Here is a 21,689-nt window from a genome sequence, read left to right on the forward strand (position 1 = left end):
TAATGAGGCTGTACTAATGGGGACTGATAAGGCTGCACTGATGGGCACTGATAGACTGTGAATCAAATGGGGAAACCAGCGCCTAGGAAGCTTATGTGTAAAAACAATTAATCACCAGAAATGCAGCCGCTGAACCATAGCAAAAGCTATGGGGCAAGTAAGGAAAATAAATTAGGCGCAATGTGGGGTAAAGGGAGGTAAAATGGCGCTGTCAGGCTAATAAGTAGGAAATATAAATATGTCTTATAAGTGCACTGGTGATAAAGTGAAAAAAGTCAAGATATATAAAACTTAATGTGGTGAATCCTTAAAAAGTGTAAATATGTTTAAAAGAAATTAGTAAAAAAATATATATATATATATATTATCGTGATAAATGGGTAAATAGGAAATATAAGATGTAAATAATAAATTATTGAAAATCTATTCAGTGTGTGATCCTAAAGGTATAAATATGATTTCATACAAAATACATTAAATCAATAAATAAAGTGATATATTAAATAACCTCAATAAATAATTAAAGTGCTAATTAATCAAATGTAAATTGTGCTAGTGAGCCAAGCAATAAATAGCTTTGTATAAATTTGTACACAAAATCAATTCATAAATAGTGTCCCAGCAATTTAAATAACATAAATAAATAAATAAATGTAAAAAGAATATATAGAAAAATTGTCCATATAAATAGCCAAAATTAACTGGTGCTACAAATATAATTGAGTCCCAAGATGGGAAACGAAGCAGGGATTTGACAGGAAAAAATGGATTCCAGGAGTTCCAGACTGATGGGGGTGCTCAATACAGGAATAAGTGCTCCCCTCCTATTCCAACAGAATTCTTTGGATGGTGTGATGTGAGGCTGGAGAGTGTGTGCCCAGTGAGGAGGAGGAGTACTTTAAGAGGAGGTATTTCCCATCAAATTTTCCCCTGGAGAAAAATACAGTATATGAAGTCGGGATTAAGTGGATTACTAGCCAGCCTTCGGAGGGACCTCTGAGAGTCACCCCAAACGCTGATTACCCCTGTGGGGGTACCACCATCTGGTGAGTGCGGGAGTAATAGGAGGGGAGCACTTATTCCTGTATTGAGCACCCCCATCAGTCTGGAACTCCTGGAATCCATTTTTTCCTGTCAAATCCCTGCTTCGTTTCCCATTTTGGGACTCAATTATATTTGTAGCACCAGTTAATTTTGGCTATTTATATGGACAATTTTTCTATATATTCTTTTTACATTTATTTATTTATTTATGTTATTTAAATTGAGGGACACTATTTATGAATTGATTTTGTGTACAAATTTATACAAAGCTATTTATTGCTTGGCTCACTAGCACAATTTACATTTGATTAATTAGCACTTTAATTATTTATTGAGGTTATTTAATATATCACTTTATTTATTGATTTAATGTATTTTGTATGAAATCATATTTATACCTTTAGGATCACACACTGAATAGATTTTCAATAATTTATTATTTACATCTTATATTTCCTATTTACCCATTTATCACGATAATATATATATATATATATATTTTTACTAATTTCTTTTAAACATATTTACACTTTTTAAGGATTCACCACATTAAGTTTTATATATCTTGACTTTTTTCACTTTATCACCAGTGCACTTATAAGACATATTTATATTTCCTACTTATTAGCCTGACAGCGCCATTTTACCTCCCTTTACCCCACATTCATTAAATATAGTTATCTATATTTTTGAGGTAGGCTGCAGTCATTTATTTAATTCCTCCAATAGCGCGGAAACTTTCCCCTATATAAATTAGGCGCAATATCTGTGAAAAAATTGTATGACGAGAAAATTTTTTTTTTTATATATATATAAATGGTGGTGGTGAATAAATATGGGATGGTAGTGAAATTAATGTAAGACAAAATATGCTAAAGCAAATGTATGCTAATTATAAGTGCTAGTGCTTAAGTGCAAACATATATGCTAATAAGCACCTGAAATCAATTGCTTGGTATGTATGGGTGCAAACTTAAGGCCCGTACACACGTGCAGATTGTCGGCCGAAAAGATTCGGCCGACGACCGATCGGCCGATTTTCGGCTTGTTAGTATGATGCTTCCGACAGCGCACTTTTGGCCGAACAGAATCTGTCGTGCAAGCATTAAAATTTTTGTATGCCGACACCAGAACGGCCGATTGTTCGCCAGTCAGTACAGATTTCGGCCGACAGACAGCAGATTTGCAAGACTGGGCATGCTCAGAAAAGAAAAAACACAGGGAAAGTTAACCATCACATGACATCACTTCTGCAGTCGGCTGTTGTTGGCCGACAAAATTCGTGTGCAGTCTTTGGCACTTTTCAGCGGACACGACAGCCCGGGGACAAAAGACGGACGATCGTTTGGCCGACAATCTGCACGTGTGTACGGGGCTTTAGGCCCCTTTCACACATACGGTCCGTTCAGTTCATCAGTTCAGTCACATCAAATGTATCAGTTTTTCATCCGTTTTTCATCCGTTTTTCGTCAGTTGTCATCCGTTTTTCGTCAGTTGTTATCCGTTTTTCGTCAGTTGTTATCCGTTTTTCGTCAGTTGTCATCCATTTTTCGTCAGTTGGTATCTGTTTTTCGTCAGTTGTTATCCGTTTTTCGTCAGTTGTTATCCGTTTTTCATCCGCTTTTCATCCGTTGTCGTCCGTTTTTCATCCGTTGTCATCCATTGTCATGAGTTGACATCAGTTTTTCATCCGTTGTCATCAGTTGACATCCGTTTTTCATCCGTTGTCATCCGTTTTTCTTCCGATCCGTTTTTTTGACGGATGAAAAATAGGGCGTTGTCATCCGTTCAAAAAAACGGACATTGACGGAAGTGGATGAAAACAGATGTTAACTGATGATCATCAGTTGTCATCCGTTTTTACATAGAGATGCATTGATGTCCGTTTTTCATCCGTCAACGGATGGATGAAAAACGGACAAACGGACAGCATGTGTGAAAGGGGCCTTAAGGTGCTGGTGCTTCAGTGCAATGGTGTATACTTATAAACAATACTATTTATAAACCCAAAAAATTGCCAATCAGCAAAAAATAATTATATCACAAAAATATCTTTTGTGTGCAAAAAGTGCAAGTGCAAAAAATGCGAGCATTAGTAAAATACTAAAAAATATTTCTCATACTTAATAATCTCATATCAAACAATAAAAATAAAGTCCATTGAATAAAGTTCATTATTATAATCCTCTCATGCAGAAAAGTGCCAATAGTGCTGAAAAATATATAAATTCCAAGGTGCTTGTAATGTGTCAGTGAGGATCCTTCCACCACAGTAATTAGTGCCTGGGTAAACTCACCAGATATATTGCTGGTAAAATTATAAACCAGCAATCAAGCTTTGTTCACACTTTAATTAATCCTTGACCTCCTCTCTCCTTGGTCACCGCAGCTCAGGTTTAAATTAGTGGAATCACATAGAAGGATAAAGAGGGATGCCACACATAGCGTTTTACTGCATAATGAGATTATTTTATTTGTAAAAGATAAATTCCATAACACTCACAAGGATGGTGTCTGCCAGACACTAGGGATCTGTGCTGTGTAACATTGATCCTCTGCTCAAGCCCTCCGTGAGCAGGGATATGTGAAGCAGTTCCTTTCCAATGCTTGAGTGGTGCTGTCTCAGTGTCCTGTAAGCCACGCCCTACCGGTTTCCTCACTTGACTGAGACCGCCCCGAGAAGAAGTCAGAATAAACAAATGATAAAAAAAAAAAATTCCTTTGCCGTTGTAGAATTTTCGTACATTTTTTCTATCTTTGGTTCCGACTTGCTGTGAAACATCAAGGAAAACCGGCAGATCATAGTTACATAGAAGTTGAGGTTGAATAAAGACGATAGTCCATCCAGTGATTGATCATTTGCCTGATTTTCTCATAGTGTGTACAGGGCTTTAGTAGGACTGTAGATGGTGTCAGTTAGTGTTACTGAACAGGGCACCCCTGAGCAGGTACCTCCGTTGACAGACGCTCCTAGTGCTTCCCGAGGGCTCCAAGCACTCCACCAGACACCGTAAGCACTTCAGACTCCACGAACCGCCGCAGCTTGGTTAGGGTCTTGGCATCTCCTACCCACCCTGGACCAACGACAAGGCCCCAGGTTCCTGTGGGTGAACCTCTCTTTCCCCAGAGAGTGCAGCACGAACAAGCTCTTTCACAAGCTCTTACAAGAGCTTAGTGATTCTCTAAGGGAGTATGGAAGACCATAGCAATCCCTGCAGCAGATTCCCCCAATAACGAGACAAAGCTCCGAGATGAGGGTAAAACAGGCACAACCTTTATTGGAAGAACAGAGCACACTTTTATACAGAAATTGGAACATCCTTCCCCCAACAACCGCTTTCCTATTGGTCAATTGTAAAGTACTTGCAGTTCTCACTAAGGTCCTCTCCAGCATATGCAAATGAGGGCTTGAAAATGAGTCAACAGGGATTGGTCAGATAGCTTTGACCAATGCAAGGAGACAGAAGCCCCAGGGGGCAATCAATGTACACAATAGTCAGACACAGAACAATGGTTCCCTAACGAGCCCTCAATACACATTACTCAGTGTCAATAGACCGCTGTCTCCTCAGAACTTCCTGTAATGCCCATATTAGGAGTTGGCTTCCTGTTCCTTACAGTTTACAGGAATACGTTTTAGCTTCCAGGAGAGGCAAGGCTCCATTAGCCACATGTTTAAAGAAACACAAAAAGACACAAAAATGCATAACTCCCAGTCTACTGAACAGAACCCCATATTTAACCCATCCCCAGATAGCCTGGATCTGAGCGCTCAACATATCCAAACAGCACTCGGATGCCACAAACACAGTCCAATCGCCATGGGGTTTACGTTTAGCATGGGCTGATGAGAGGGTCCATAGTCAAAAGGCAGCAGGCGGGCAACCAGGCTCCTCCAATGCAATGGGGCGAGATTGGTCTCGTCACAGTTAGTAAGGCAGTGAATGGTGACAATTAGTAAGACTGTGCATGGTGACAGTTAGTAGTAGGGCATCTTCTTTCTTTCCGGGAAATATCTTTGCGCTCATCCGCATTTCTTTTTCGATTATATTTCTTGCACCATTCTCCCATCATTAATTAGAAAATCTTGCTTTTTTTTAAAAAATTCAAACATGCCGATCACTCAAATTCAATGGCCGCACAAAAATCAGCCATTGCTGCAGCCCATTAATGGTGCGAAATTTGAACAAAAATTCTTAGTTAAGATTACTATTCCTGTGTATGGCCGGCCCTATGCCCCACACTATAAGATCAGGGAAAATTTTTGTCCGAGGAATGATCGTACGATTTTCTGATAGTGTGTGGACAGGTGATTCTGACCTTCCGAACAAAAATTTCCCAAAGGGACAAACTACAACTTTATTCTCGTATGGTAATAGATAGAACACTTTTTGTTTCAAGTGTACTGTTTTCATCCGATTTTTCGTACAGGGAATATATCAGATATGAAAGACTGCGCATGATCAGAAACAAACAAATAATTTAAAAAAAGGCTTTGTCATGCAAGAATTTTCGTACATTATTTCTATCCTTGGTTCCCACTTGCTGTGAAACATTGAGGAAAACAGGCCGATCTTGCGCCCGATTTTCTCATAGTGTGTACGGAGCATTAGTCTTCATCCCACCCACAGACTCTTTGAAACGTTTAGACTCTGGACCTTGATCCTGGATTATTAATCCAGAGAAAAGCAAATGCCTAATTTTCTCTGTTCAGACACAATGCTTGAGAGCCCTGCACTTTGAATAGTTGCAAACCCTGTGTCGATTTTCCCTATACTTACACAATGGCAGGGCCTAGTACTGTCACAGCATATAAATGCAATTTAGTAAAATAAAAATAAAGTGATTTAATCCTGAGGCTGACTTTCAACATTTAGTATGGCTTTTGAACATTATCTATACTATTGCATGAGGTCATGTAAAATGTACATAGCATGTGAACATTCAAAGCATATGGTGCTTGAGATCAGGGATGTTACCTGAGTCTGGACATATGGCATAGCTCCCAACTGTCCCTGATTTGGAGAGACTGTCCCTGATTTGGAACAAAGTCCCTCTGTCCCTGTTTCCTCCTCATTTGTCCCAGTGCTAAACCATTCATCCAAATTCTAAATGGCTGCATTTGTAAATTTCAGAATGCATTACAAAGAAATAGTAGTGGTAAAAAAATCACTTGTGGGTTTAAATAATCATTTTTTTTTTATAACTCTTCTTTAAATGGGGCGTGGCAGGGGGGTGTCCTATGCTTACAAACTTTTGCTAATAGGTGTCCCTCGTTCCTATCTCAAAAAATTGGGAGGTATGATATGGGTTGGTTGGGAGTACAAAGCAGGCAGAAGGCAAGATGGAAAGAGAAGACAGGAAAAACAGACAAAATGAACCAAAGAGTATAGAGGATAGGGAGGCACTAGAGAAACTTTAAAAAAGGGGTATCCCGCAAGGGGTCCTAACAGTGAAGAGGAAGGTAGGCAAAAGTCTCTATGTAATACTGAGATAAGTGGTTAAGATGTAGCAGCAAACAGTTGTTGGAAACCAGAAATGGAATTGGGAAGCAAACTTCAGGAAAACAAATTTTTTTTTATTCGCTAACGAAAATGACTTAGCCGTGCTCATGCCCATTTACCAAGTGACTAAATAAGCGTGTACATCACATATATAAAACAGCAGTTACGTCTAGGATACATATTTCTCTAACTAGTTTGGCAAGATATACATATCTTTCTCATACAGATGTTCCCTGTAACTTTTTATCTACAGCAATTAACATTCCTGGCTTCACACTTATCTGTTATCTCGTTAGTTACAGCAGAACAGAGAGAAAGAAATAAAGGGAGAGAAGGGGGGGTGTGGGGTCTAAAATGCACAGCTTGACTGTCTCTGTGTCCTTGTAGTACTACAGGGATCGTCAAAATCTACCATTTTGTTTTGATAATTATCCACCCTTTTAGAAAGCTTTCTAGGTGATGCTACATTTCCCCCTTTTGATGCTAAGGTAGCGAGAGTTTGAGCGGAAACTAAGCATCACATAGCATCATTGCAAAACACTGAATTCAGAGGGGAAACCTCTGGGATGTGGGAAGGAGTTATGGTAGTTCTGGTTTGTTTCGGGGAGCTTATGGTTGTTACTTTCACATGGCCATTACATGGACTGCTGCCTTCCTTTCTACAGTGGCCTCAATAAAAACCTTGAATCATCCTAGTCACAAGGGGAATTAGGCAAGGAAGGAAAATGCAGGCGGCCAGTATTGCCATTGCTACCCCTAACATGGCTTTTAGCCCACTTGAACTTGGGAACCAATTCCCAAACCAAATGCCAGCATTAAAACCATCCCAAGTCTGTACAGGTACATGAGCTAGCTTTCTTATCCTATCAGTAATCTCCTCAATTACTTTCCCATGATCATCAATCTTAGACAGCAATTACTCAGGTTGAACTTTCCACACACCACTCCCTCTGCAGCTAGCAAGTAATCTAAAGCAAGCCTATTCTGGTAAAAAACGATACATAGCTTGTACCTTGCTAGTAGGTTCAAAGCATTTGCAGACTCATTAGTAATAATTTCTAATATATCTTGTAGCCTGATAATTTGGTTAAGCCTATAGATAGGGGTATGGTGACCATATGATCCATCCTCCGCCCAGGTGGCAGGGCCATAATACTGGACAATACGTTCAGGGGGCCATTCATTGTCTTTCCAGCTCCCTACTGAACAGCTAAACAGGCCAGGCAAGGACTGCAGGATCGTTTCCTGGGTCTTTTTTCTCCATGTTCCCCAACTGACACCCCCACTGGGGGGGCTATAATTCCAGTCCTTGTTATGGCAACTTGCTCCCAACTGCTCTAAACAGATGTATTGTTTGCCAGGTACTCTCTTTCCCATCCTAATCCCCTGCAACCTCTCCTGGGGAAGCTATTGAGGTTAATGGCAGAGCACACGTCAAAAACCAAGCTCGCTGCTACATTGGGGTTGGTTGTGGTCGGTAAATAAAAGATGGATACCCTTGATATGGAAAGTCGGTGTGGTGTGCCAGAACCGACGTAAGGGGGTAGGCCTGTAAATAAAGAGGGCCCCCCGAAGATTAGAGGTCAGGAAAAAAGGGTGAAGGTGGGTGGGGTGACTCGAGCGCCCAGCAGCAGGCCGGTGTAGGGGAGGGGCGGTGCTATAAAGCCCGCTAGCTCCTCCCACAAACACCGGCCTGCGGCCGAACACTTGTGGTCGGTAAATAAAAGATGGATACCCTTGATATGGAAAGTCGGTGTGGTGTGCCAGAACCGACGTAAGGGGGTAGGCCTGTAAATAAAGAGGGCAAAAAAGGAAGCAAATGACACACTTTATTGACAACCCAAATTCATGTTGCAAGCCTACTAAAAGCTAACCTCAACTCCTTCTCGGGGTGAGGAATATATATCTGAAAGGCATCAGATTCCCATCGACCAAGTCTTTTGATGATATGACCTGGCGTGTTATTGCCGGAGGCAGCTGACGCAGCTCCAATCCTAAAGGAGTGGCCAGAATGCGCTGCAGGGTCCCAACCCAGCCTGATACATAAGGTGCGGATGTAAAATATGAACTTAGACGTGGTGAGGGGAATGCCCAGCAACGTGAAAAGTGGTGAGTAGCTGGGCGAGCTCGGAGTCCGAGCTGCGTAATTGTCCAGGACCTTGACAGGGCACCAGTCATTCCCCGATGGATACAAAGGGATGGACAAAGGGTGTCCTACCTGCCTGGTCTTAGAACACCGAAGTGTCAAGATGTAGTGATCTCCCCGTTTGACCAAGTCCCGTTTGAGGAGGCAGGTGCGATCCTCAGACTGGGAAGCCACCGTGAACTCCCCGGGCCTGAGAAAGCCGTAAAAGGCCAGGTACATGGCGGTCTTTACAACTAAGTTTGTGAAGGGCTCAAAAGGGGCAGAGTCCAGCAAATCAGAAAGAGCCCGGAATTTCTCCCCGTCAATCGGCAACTGCCTGACCGGGGTATGGCGATCCACCTTGCCAATGCCCTTCAAAAGGTTTTTTACTGGATATGCCCTGAGAAAGGGAGACGAGTTCGTTTGGTACGTCAGGACGTGATGTTGAACCCCCGACAAGTACAGCTTGATGGTGCTGGCAGAAAGTTTCAGCTGGAGGTGGCAAAAAGCTGCAAAGGCGACCATCGTCTGGACTGAGTGGTCGTGCAACCCAAATTCCGCTGAAAACCTCCGGAAGATGGACATGGCTCAATCATAAGCCTTCCTGGTATTAGATGACAGCGCCATCCGGGCCAATTCCCGACCATGCTCCACAATCCGGGCTAGTCCAGGATTAAATCTTCGAACTTCGGGGTCCGAGTGGGGCATCTGTCAGCCGTTGGGTGAAGGTTGAAGAACACCTGTAATTTAGACCGGGAAAGGGCGTCAGCAGCTGCGTTGGACTGGCCCGGGATATGTTCACAATAGAGGAAAAACTGGTGGGTGGCTGCTAACAAAGTCAGCCTGCGAACCAACCTCATGATGGTCAGGGATGCAGACCGGCCCTTGTTAATGATGTCACAGGCTGCCTTATTGTTGCTAAAACACTTAACTGCCATCCCTGACCAGCACCTACCCCAAGTGAAAGCAGCTGCCACTATAGGGTATATCTCGAACAACGCCGAGGTCTCCCGGAAAGCGGGTAAGGCAAGTGACTCTGCCGGCCAATGATCCCTGAACCACGAATCCCCAAAGATGGCAGCGAACCCCGTGTGAGCAGCTGCATCCGTCCAAAACACAGGGGACTGGGGTGAGATAGTCGGGATAAACATGGAAATGCCGTTCCACCTTTCCAGGAACTCCACCCACATGGCCAGGTCCGCCCTGGCTGGGGGATCCAAGTGGGTGACAACACCCTCCGGAAGACCTGGCAATAGACACAGTAAACGGGAGATGAATGACCTGCCTTGGGGAATGATGCGCATGGCAAAATTCAATGACCCAATCAACGACTGCAGATCTTTCCTCGTAAAAGACCCTACTTCCAGGAACCTGCCTACCACCTCCCGAATGCGCCTCAGCTTATCCCCAGGGAGGCTGGACTGCATAGAGCTGGAATCCAGGGTGATCCCCAAGAAATCTAACCTGGTGACAGGTCCAATCGTCTTGCCTGGAGACAGAGGGACCCCTAAGGTTGAAAACAAGGCCACAGTGCTCCTCAAGCTGACAGGCGTGAAGTTGCCCTGTTCGATCAACAAGAAGTCGTCCAGGTAGTGCAAAACCGTAGGGCACCTGGTGATATTCAGAAGAAGCCAGCAGAGCGTCTCGGCAAAGGTGTCAAAAATCCTGGGACTGCTTTTGGATCCGAATGTGAGCCTGATGGCGAAATAATATTCCTCCCTCCACTTAACACCGTGAACATGCCATAAAGAGGGGTGAATGGGCAACAGCTTGAAGGCGTTGGCTATATCTGTCTTGCTGAGCCATGCAGCCCTGCCTGCCCCCAAAATGGCTTGGATGGCGTTGTCCACGGTGGTATAGCGGAGAGAGAACTCAGCAGAAGGGATAAGAGAATTCAGGCTAGGGTTATTGGAGGAATGAGGAGCCGACATGTCAATGATTAACCGTTTTTTATTAGAGTATTTGCTTGTGGAGATGCCAACGGGGTTAGTACGCCAGGAGGTGAAGGGGGGGGACGGGAAAGGGGCCTAGCATGAACCCTGCCTGAACTTCCTTCCTGATCAGAAGGTCCACTGACAGCGGGTCCTCCCTAGCAGATAGTAGATTGGGGCATTCAAGTGACCCTGGGGGAAGAGACACCAACCCCGTGTGGAACCCCCCTGTCAACCCCTGCACCAAATACTCGACCAGGTGCGGAGATGGGTGAGACTGAAGGAAAAAAGCCAGTACCTCGATCTTGACCTCGGTCAGTCATTGTTTAGGATTGAGCCTTGATGGACACATGGACTTGGTGTGAGCCCTGAAGCAGATAGAACAAACGTGGAGCAGCCTGCAGGCACTGAAACTACACGCCCCACCGTTGAAATTATTACAGACCTGGGCTTTGCCTAAGTAAATGATCGGGCGACCCAGTTTGTCTCTTAAGCCACGCTGCTCTGATCTGCCAGCCCCCCCCAGGACCCCGGACGTGGAGGGCTCAGTCTCCATGGGGCAAAGGTTGGCAGAGTGCGAGGTGGATGAGCATGTGGCGCAAGAGGGAGGCACCAAACCTGCAAAGTGCCTGCAGAAAAGTTTGGTGTCCAAAAGGCTCCAATCAAACCGCACATTGAATTGTGCCAAGGTAGCCGCTGCTTTGGCCGAAACTGACTTGTGAAAGTCGTAAAAGGTAAAGCCCCCATACTTATGGCCCAAATCCACAACCTTGTGGAGATAAAGATCCAGTTCCTCCCGACGATGTGGGTAGACAGAGCATAACACATCCCTGTAAATCCCGAAAGCCAGGACAAATTCAGGGATGGTCAGCTTCTTATTTAGCCTGGGGTCTCTGGCCTTCATCACTACGGACAAATCCCCATAGTTGTAGACCTTATTCTCTACCACATCTTGGGAGGCAATAAGGAGAGCTACCAGGTTAACATCCTTTCCCTCCAGGATATCCTTACGGAGGGCTGGGGGGACCATGTGTGCCGGGGTGATGATGGGAGATACCGCAGCAGAGGGTAAGAGGGGGACTGGGGGCCTACCCTGTTCGCTAACGGGGGCAGGAGCCTGCACCGGTAAGGGCGGAGGAGGAACCCCGTGAGCTGGACTGGCGTCCTCTAGTTTCGTCAGTCTGTCCCCGATTGACTGCAGAGAAGACAGGATGGAGTCCAGAGTTCCTTGCATGGCCGATCCACAGCCCTGAGAGCTGGTGCCCAGTCCAGGATCTTCCGGGTGCTCAGTCAAGATCCTAAACAGTTCAGCCTTCCTAGCCGTGGCTGGGAACGGAATGCCCCTCTGGCGAAGGACCGCCGAGATCTTCGGGATGGTCCAGGATCCATAAGAGCCCAGCGGGGACGGATTCCGATGACCCCTGGGGGTACCAGATCTGACTGGGGTGCCGGATCTGGCCGGCGTGGAGGGGGAGGATGATCCTTCATCCAAGATGGCTCCTAGAGGCACGCTGTCGAAAGAAAAATAGAACACCAAAGTCCAATTAACAACCGTAAGAGCCCCAAGAAAAACTGGCTGGCTAGCTAGTGCCTTGAGGCGAAAAACTTAACTACCCCGTGACAGGTGAGGCCCTGCTAGATGCCAAGCGGCAGGTGAGAGACTCTACCTATGATTTGGACGTGGGGCATGAGCCACTAGCGTGGTGGCGGGAAGGTTGGTCTCTCGGTGACAGTAAAGAATCAAACGTGTGGCCGTGACAGGTGAGGCCCTAACTATAAACCCATGAGGTGGGTGAAGCGAGGCGCTAACTATGGATTGGCCCGAGGGGCGAAGAATCTCCGTGTTGAGATTGGGAAGTTGGCCTCGCGGGACCGGCTATGAAGGGGGAGTAAGGGCCAGCACCTGAACCCTAACAGCCAGTTCGCTCACCCTACGGGGAGGGGGGGGCTGACAGGGGAGACAACACATGACGAAGTACAACACAGTGAGGTGTAGACAGCGAAAGCAGTGCCCACGAAGGACAATGACATGGGTGTGGCACGGAGGTGGTGAAGGTGGCAATGGAACAACAGGAACCAGGTGGCACCTGCTGGTACATACCGAAGGTGTGGTGAGTGCCCGAAGCGAACCCGGACGGCCTAGGCTAACGGTATGAGCATACCAACGGTGACTAAGATGTGTGTGGAGGCCCAATGAGATGTGAGACTGGCCTGGCAGTGCCTATGGGCAACGCTGGAGTGCGTAGAGAAGACTACCAGCATACGGAGCTGTGAGAAAACACATAGGAAGAAACCTGCAGCCCGGCAGTAGTACCTGATGCCGGCGTTGAAGGACATGGTGAGAACCTGGAGGAATAAGGCAATCGGTCAACCAGATGTAGTGACACATGAACCCCCCCAGTGTAGATAGCATGTAATGGGAGCCAGCACGGGAACATGTAACCTAGTGGAATATGGGACCCCCCCCCCAACCCTGCCATCAACCTCCCTCATGACCCAAAGGGGTAGGTATGTGAGCGTGCATGAGCGTGTAGTGCCCCTCCACCTACCCTAGACCTAAATCCAAGAGCCCCCCACGCAGGCCGTGCCTGGGGGTGCCTAGGCCCCTACGGGGGGGGGGTTGCTTGATTGAGAGGACGGCCGGCGGGCAGGTGAGCCTGACCGACCAACCCCCCCCCCCCTTAGCATAACATGCCCAGCGAGGGTGAAGCATGGCAAGGAACAAATGCCCTCCCTCATGTTTTTTTTTTTTTTTTTTTCCCCTTTCCCCCCTGGATCACACAGTGTCCTATGAGCAGGACAGGAGCCTGGAAGCCCAGAAGCCCCCCCCTCCCCTGTGGAGGAGATGCCGAGGCCTAACTGGAGGCAGGCAATGTGGTGCTAGTGAGAATGCCGTGGCCTTGACTGAGAGGCAGGCAATGTGTGCAGGTTGGCAGCCGCCCCCCCCCCCCAACCCCAAAGCTTACCTGGTCCCGGCTGAGCAGCGGGGAGATGCAGCGGGCAGCTGGCGGTAGTGGAGGAGCTGGTGGCGGCAGGTGCAGTGGAAGAGGCGCAGGCCGGCTGGCAGCGGAGGGGGCGCTGGGAGCAGAGGAGACGGTAGGCAACGGTGGAGGATCCGGCGGCGGCGGCGGAGATGGCTTGCAGCGTCCACGATCCTACCCGGAAGTCCGGACCTCAAAGGCGGAAGTTCCGGCGGCGATCAGGTGACACAACAGAACACCTGACTCGAGCGCCCAGCAGCAGGCCGGTGTAGGGGAGGGGCGGTGCTATAAAGCCCGCTAGCTCCTCCCACAAACACCGGCCTGCGGACGAACACTTATCAGAGAATGGTTTATCAGCTTGCCTGTGGAGCCAAAGCTCCGAATGGCTAACCACGTTTTGGTGGGTGCATCGGTGGGGTCATAACAGGTTACCTGGTTCCTGTAATGTTCCGGTATCTTTGGTACCCTAAATTACACTTTTCACAAGTGTATGCGCCCCACCATTTACTTTTGGAAAGGTGCGCATACACCTTTAAGACTAGAGCTGTCATCACCCAGCGCCGGACTAGATGGCTATTTAAAGCGCCGGTTCTCACTCACATGTGTTCGTTCAAACACCTTTACCTGGATGCTATCCTTGCTTGAAGCTTCCATGCTTGCAAGCTTACCTCGCTGACGGAACCTCGCCGCGCTGATCCCTGTATCCCGCTACTGGATCATCCGCCTCTCCTGAACCACCCTTCGGCTGTATCGCTAATAGTGCTAAGTACCCCGCAGGGGAATTCTCTATAAACTTATACTAAGCTTACACTATCTAGCTCTGCATAGTAAAGACTGTTTATTACATCTGCATAACTAGATTGCTAGCTCTTGAGACTACTGCTACTTTTCTGCACTGGGTTGATCTCTTTTGTATGTCCACCTGCTATTCTGTCATCTGCTACCATACAACATTGCTAAACCTTCCTGCATCCATCTGCTACTGTCTCACCTTCAAGTGTCTATCACCTACCACCTCCACTCAACCTATCCCTCAACCTTCATCATTGTGTTACCACATACATAAAGTTACTCTAGGAACCAGCTTGCTAATTGTGTGTATTTACTGGCTGAAATAAGACCTTCCACACATGATGAGTCATTGAGGTTGGGAATGGTATCTCAGCATATCTCTTACATGACTACTGACGTGGAACTATTTCTGCTGCTGAAAATCCACACCATATAAGAAACGCAGGAGCGTTACAGATTGAACGAACCTAAAAATGGATTCAGCAGAAATAACCACTCAGGTGACACAATTAAAACAGCAAGTATCTGCGTTAATACATGCACTTGCTGAATTAAAAGAAGACAATCAGGCTCTGTCGCAGCAGGTAATTAGACTGACACAACTTACCTCTGCTCAGTCCCCTGAACCCAAGATAAATCCCCCTTTGGTATTTACAGGCGATCGCAAAAAATTTCGCGAATTTAAAAACGCATGTGAGTTACTTTTTTTGCTAAAACCTCGTACCTACCTTACTGATCACATTAAGGTTTGTACTATTATTTCTTACCTATCAAGCGATCCTCGAGCCTGGGCAGATTCTCTTTTTGAGAAAAACGACCAGCTTCTCAACTCCTATGCCTTGTTCCTGGCAGAGCTCACTAGCCTATATGATGACCCCAATAGGCAGAGTATTGCTGATCTTCAGTTAAGATCCTTGAAACAAGGAAGGAGGCCTGTAGAAGACTTTGTCGCAGAGTTCAAGAGATGGACCCTTGATTCAGAATGGAATGATGCATCTCTGAAAACCCAATTTAGGCTTGGCCTATCAGAAGCCGTTAAGGACGAGCTCGCCCGAGCTGATCTGCCAAAAACCCTGGATGCATTAATACAACTCAGTACTACCATAGATAGAAGACTACGAGAAAGAAAGGCTGAAAAGATGGGAATGCCATTATCCGTTTCCTCTCGGAGTCTGGCCGTTCCTATGGAGGTAGGAACCATACGCCCACCGCTATCAACTATGGAAAAAGCCAAAAGACGAAATGAAAATCTCTGCTTGTACTGTGCATCCCCGGATCACAAGATAAACGTCTGTCCCCTAGTCAACAAAAAGAAGGGTGAGTGTTCACATGTCTCCCTAGGAGGATTGACAACTTCATTCACTAACCCCTACATTTCTGTTTTTTTGACATTACAGTGGGACCAGAACAGGATTACTACTAAGGCCATGATTGACACAGGATCTTGTGGAAATTATATGGATATATGTTTTGCTGCTTTAAATAAAATTCCTATTATTTCTAAACTCAAACCTGTCTCAGTAAGTCTTATTACCGGTGTTCCGTTATCCTCTGGTCCGATCACCGATCAGACACAAGCACTTCTAGTCACTATTAACGAGTCTCATAGGGAGACTTCTACCTTCGATTTAATACCATCACCCCACTTTCCCATTGTGTTGGGACTTCCCTGGTTGCACACACACCAATCAACCATAGATTGGAAGAAACGGTCCTTGACCTTCCCTTCTTGTTATTGCGAGGAAACGTGTAACCTCCCGTTTTCCGGGAAGATTCTGTCTGTGGTGACAGATGAGATTGCACCACTATGTTATCAGGATCTTTCTGAGGTTTTTCTTGAGAAAAATGCTCAAGCATTACCTCCTCATCGAGACTATGATTGTAGCATTGATCTACTCCCAAATAGCAAATTGCCGTTCGGTCATGTTTATCCTCTTTCACATGATGAACTTGCCCATCTCAAAACCTATTTGGATGAGAACTTGGAAAAAGGTTTTATTAGACCTTCCACTTCTTCCACAGCAGCAGGACTCTTTTTTGTTCGCAATAAAGATTCAAGTCTCAGACCTATCATCGACTACAGGAAATTGAATGCTATCACAATAAAAGATCGCTATCCTCTACCGCTTATCCCTGAGCTCATTGAGCAGGTGCGTGGAGCTACCTATTTTTCAAAATTAGACCTGAAAGGAGCATACAATCTCATTCGAATCCGTGATGGACACGAGTGGAAGACTGCATTCAGAACTAGATACGGATTGTTCGAATATCTTGTGATGCCATTCGGCCTATGCAATGCCCCTGCAGTTTTCCAACGATTTATAAACGATATTTTTAAAGACTTACTAGATGTCTGTGTTGTGGTATATCTGGGCGATATACTTATATATTCACGGACCCTGTCTGAACACATAAGACATGTAAGACTTGTATTATCGAGATTGCTTGCACATAATCTTTATGTGAAGCTGAAGAAATGCTTGTTCCATAAAGATGAGGTACTCTTTCTAGGCTACATCATATCCAAAACAGGAATCGAGATGGACATGAGTAAAATATCCTGCATTCAGGATTGGCCTACACCAACTACACGCAAGGCGCTACAGCGATTCCTGGGATTTTCAAATTTCTACAGGAAGTTCATAAAAAACTTTTCTGCTATTGTGAGACCCCTCACACAGCTCACTAGCATAAAAATACCATTTAAATGGTCAGAAGAAGCAAATAAGGCTTTCCACTTGTTAAAGACAAGGTTTACTTCCGCTCCCATATTACGCCATCCAGACCCATCCCTCCAATACATTCTGGAGGTAGATGCGTCAAACATGGCAGTAGGAGCAATACTCTCCCAACGACCTACCCACACTTCACCACTTCATCCAGTCGCTTTTTTTTCTAAATCCCTGAGCAGTCCCGAGATAAATTACCCCGTGGGTGAAAAGGAACTGCTTGCTATAAAATTGGCTCTGGAGAATTGGCGACATTTACTCGAAGGCACCCAACTACCAATAATTATATACACGGACCATAAAAACCTCCAATATCTTCAGACTAGCAAAACTCTCTCGCATCGACAGGTACGATGGTCACTATTCTTTCTAAGGTTTAACTTCCTAGTGACCTACACACCTGCAGATAAGAACAAAAAGGCGGATGCACTATCACGACTAACTGAAGAAAACTACTTTGAAATCCCTTCCGTTCCTATAATACCTCACAAACGCATTATTGGAGTTGTCCGTTCCTTAAAGGAAGAGGTTCTGCAAGGTATAAGTTTGGATTCACCCCCACCACAACTAAATACTGATGCAGAAGGCTTCCTCTACTACAACGACAAACTTTACATACCACCTACCCTACGCACCAAGATCTTGGAATTATCGCATGATGTGCCTATGGCAGGACATATGGGTATGACAAAGACTTTCAATTTGATTTCTCGACAATTCTGGTGGCCTGACATGAAAACATCTATACAAAAATTCGTCTCTTCATGCAATGTCTGTGCCAGGTCCAAAATTGACACTACGAGACCATTCGGTCTACTATGCAGTCTACCAATACCCCAAACTATATGGGAGGTTTTGTCATTGGACTTCATCGTAGAATTGCCTCCTTCCAAAGGATTTAATACCATCTTGGTGTCAGTGGACCATCTGACAAAGATGGCACATTTCATTGCTATTCGCAGACTACCTTCGTCCAAACAAACGGCAGAACTCCTGATGAAACATGTCTTCAGATTACATGGTATCCCAAAAACTCTTCTGTCTGACCGTGGATCCCAATTTATTTCTAAATTCTGGCAAGAACTATGTCACATACTACGGATTGAGCGGAAGCTCACTTCTCCTTACCATCCGCAGACCAACGGACAGACTGAAAGAGTCAACCAATGCATCGAGCAGTATTTACGTTGTTACACTTCTTACCAACAGGATGATTGGTTGGATCTTCTCCCCCTGGCAGAATTTGCCTACAACAACGCAACTCACAGTACAACCAAGCAGAGTCCGTTCTACTTGAACTATGGGTTCCATCCCTCTATTCTCCCTCCACGCATCCTTCCTTCAAATAACCCAGTAGCCTCAGACTATCTTACCCAAATAAAGGATTCTCTGGGTTTACTAAATACTACCATTGCACACGCTCACAGTCAACAAAAGAAGTACTATGATCTTCGTAGAAGACCTTCTCCACAGTATACTATCGGGGACCTCGTTTGGCTCTCAACAAAAAACTTGAGACTGAAGATCCCTAGCAAAAAGCTTGGACCTCTGTTCTTGGGACCTTTCCCAATCAAGAAACTTATTGGAAAAGCTGCAGTGCAGCTTACATTGCCAATGGACCTAAAAATCCATCCCATTTTCCATGTGTCGCTACTAAAACCCCATGTTCCGGACCAAGGAATAAGGCCTAATATTCCACCTCCCCCTCCTGTACAAGTTGAAGGTGGAGAAGAATACGAGATAAAAGAGATTCTGGATTCTCGTATCTACAGAAGAAGACTTCAGTACTTGGTTAGATGGAAGAACTATGGGCCCCAAGACGACACCTGGCTAAACACCTCTGACATACATGCCCCTAGATTAATCCGCAATTTTCATGCGAGATACCCAGACAAACCAGCTCCAGAGGCCTTCAGGAGCAGGCCTTAAGGGGGGGTATTGTAATGTTCCGGTACCTTTGGTACCCTAAATTACACTTTTCACAAGTGTATGCGCCCCACCATTTACTTTTGGAAAGGTGCGCATACACCTTTAAGACTGGAGCTGTCATCACCCAGCGCCGGACTAGATGGCTATTTAAAGAGCCGGTTCTCACTCACATGTGTTCGTTCAAACACCTTTACCTGGATGCTATCCTTGCTTGAAGCTTCCATGCTTGCAAGCTTACCTCGCTGACGGAACCTCGCTGCACTGATCCCTGTATCCCGCTACTGGATCATCCGCCTCTCCTGAACCACCCTTCGGCTGTATCGCTAATAGTGCTAAGTACCCCGCAGGGGAATTCTCTATAAACTTATACTAAGCTTACACTATCTAGCTCTGCATAGTAAAGACTGTTTATTACATCTGCATAACTAGATTGCTAGCTCTTGAGACTACTGCTACTTTTCTGCACTGGGTTGATCTCTTTTGTATGTCCACCTGCTATTCTGTCATCTGCTACCATACAACATTGCTAAACCTTCCTGCATCCATCTGCTACTGTCTCACCTTCAAGTGTCTATCACCTACCACCTCCACTCAACCTATCCCTCAACCTTCATCATTGTGTTACCACATACATAAAGTTACTCTAGGAACCAGCTTGCTAATTGTGTGTATTTACTGGCTGAAATAAGACCTTCCACACATGATGAGTCATTGAGGTTGGGAATGGTATCTCAGCATATCTCTTACATGACTACTGACGTGGAACTATTTCTGCTGCTGAAAATCCACACCATATAAGAAACGCAGGAGCGTTACAGTTCCCTGCAGTGCACATTGAATAGGTGGTTTCATTATGCACGTAGATGCCAGTTATCATGCCTTCACATTTGTAATATGAATGCCAGAGCAACATTTTGGTGGTTATGGGGGCCTACCTTAGTAGTTTTAATACACGGGTCACATAATGTGCCCTCCCCCATTACGGGTATTTCCAGTATTATTGCTATGGATACCAGTAAACCTTTTAAAGCATTTCTAACAAACATCATATCGGTAAATATTCCCAGCTTCGGCTGTGCATTGACCAGTCAGCTTCTGGGTGTGACTGGAGCAAAGCTAGCAGATATCAGATGTCCTTTTCTTCCGCCTTGCGTTGACCCAACAGCTTCCAGGTATGTGTTGGGAGCAGGGCTGCAGTCCAACTATCTTCTGCTGTGCGCAGCCCTGACAGCTTCCAGGTGTGTGTCAGGAGCAGGGCTGGTGTTCTTCCCTCTAATTTCTCTGGTCAGTTTTAGCTTTAATGGGTCCTGAGGGTCAACTGTACTTAGCCAGGAGTCTGTGTGGTCAGCAGTTCACTTTACCCTGGAGTGGTGTATCCAGGGGGTCACTTCAGCCACCTTAATGGCTGTGGGGGTTGAAAAAAGAACAGTATAAGGATCCCTCCTTTTTTGCCCTAAGGTGGTTGTGTTCCACTCTTTCACCCATACTGTATCTTCTGGCACAAAGAGTTAGACTGGGTTAACAGACTTATGGGGAGTTTTTCTGGACCCATTTCCCTATGTCCTGCATATTCTCCCTTAATTTTTGTAACAGTTCATGGTACGCCCCCCCCTCCCCCATCTGGTATAAGTCTCCCTTGATGTCTTTTATGATAGGTGGGGGCCTACCATATAGTACCTTAAAAGGGGACAATTTTGTCCTCTTTGTTAGAGTACTCCAAATTCTCAGCAGAGCAATTGGAGGCATCAAGGTCCACTTAATTTTGGTTTCCTGACAGAGTTTGGCCAGTTGCGATTTCAGGGTACGATGCATCCTTTCCACTTTCCAGAGCTTTGAGGTCGATACGCGGTATGTAGTTTCCAAGTTATCTTGAGTGTTGTGGCTAATTCCTGGAGGCACTTGTGAAGAAAGGTTGGGCCATTGTCTGAGCCTATGGATGAGGGGATTCCATATCTGGGGATTATTTCATGGATCAGGCATTTGACCACTTCTTTTGTAGTCTCAGTTCATGTGGGCCAGGCCTCTACCCAGCCCAAATAGGTGCAGACGGCCACCAGGAAATATTTGTATCCTCCTGAGAGAAGCATGACAGTGAAGTCAACCAGTAATTCTTCCATTGGTGGGGCTCCTACAGCTTGTATTCTGGGAGTTGGTACAGGCCCTTGTCTAAGGTTGTTTTGGGCACATTCTATGCATCTGCAGCCTGCTGTAGCCAGTTTGGGTAGCCAGGGAATAATAAAAAAGGCTCTCTAGGGCCCTTTCAATGGCTTTTTTGCCTATGTGTATTCCCCTGTGTAACTGCTACTGCAGCTGGATTAACAATTCCTCCATCCTGCAGCCGGTAGCACCGGTCTTCCCTGTACTTTCCAGGTTCAGTCTCTATCCATTCTGGTTCTGCCTTTGTGTAGATAAGATTATATTCAGAGAGTGGTACTGGGAATGGGGGGCCATTATCTGTTGTGGGGGCTGCTGGAATGCTGCACCCCTGGCCGCTAGGTCTGCTGTCCTATTGCCTCTAGCTACCTGGAAGTCTGCCTTCTGATGGCCTCTGCAGTGGATCACTGCAACTTCAGAGGAGGCCCATACTGCTTCCAAGAGGGCAGGGCTCCATGAGCATGGAGAGTCAGGGAGGCATACTTTGAGTCCACATAAAC

This window comes from Pelophylax lessonae (assembly GCF_965119305.1).
Source record: "Pelophylax lessonae genome assembly, chromosome: 3".
Classification (NCBI taxonomy): Eukaryota; Metazoa; Chordata; class Amphibia; order Anura; family Ranidae; genus Pelophylax; species Pelophylax lessonae.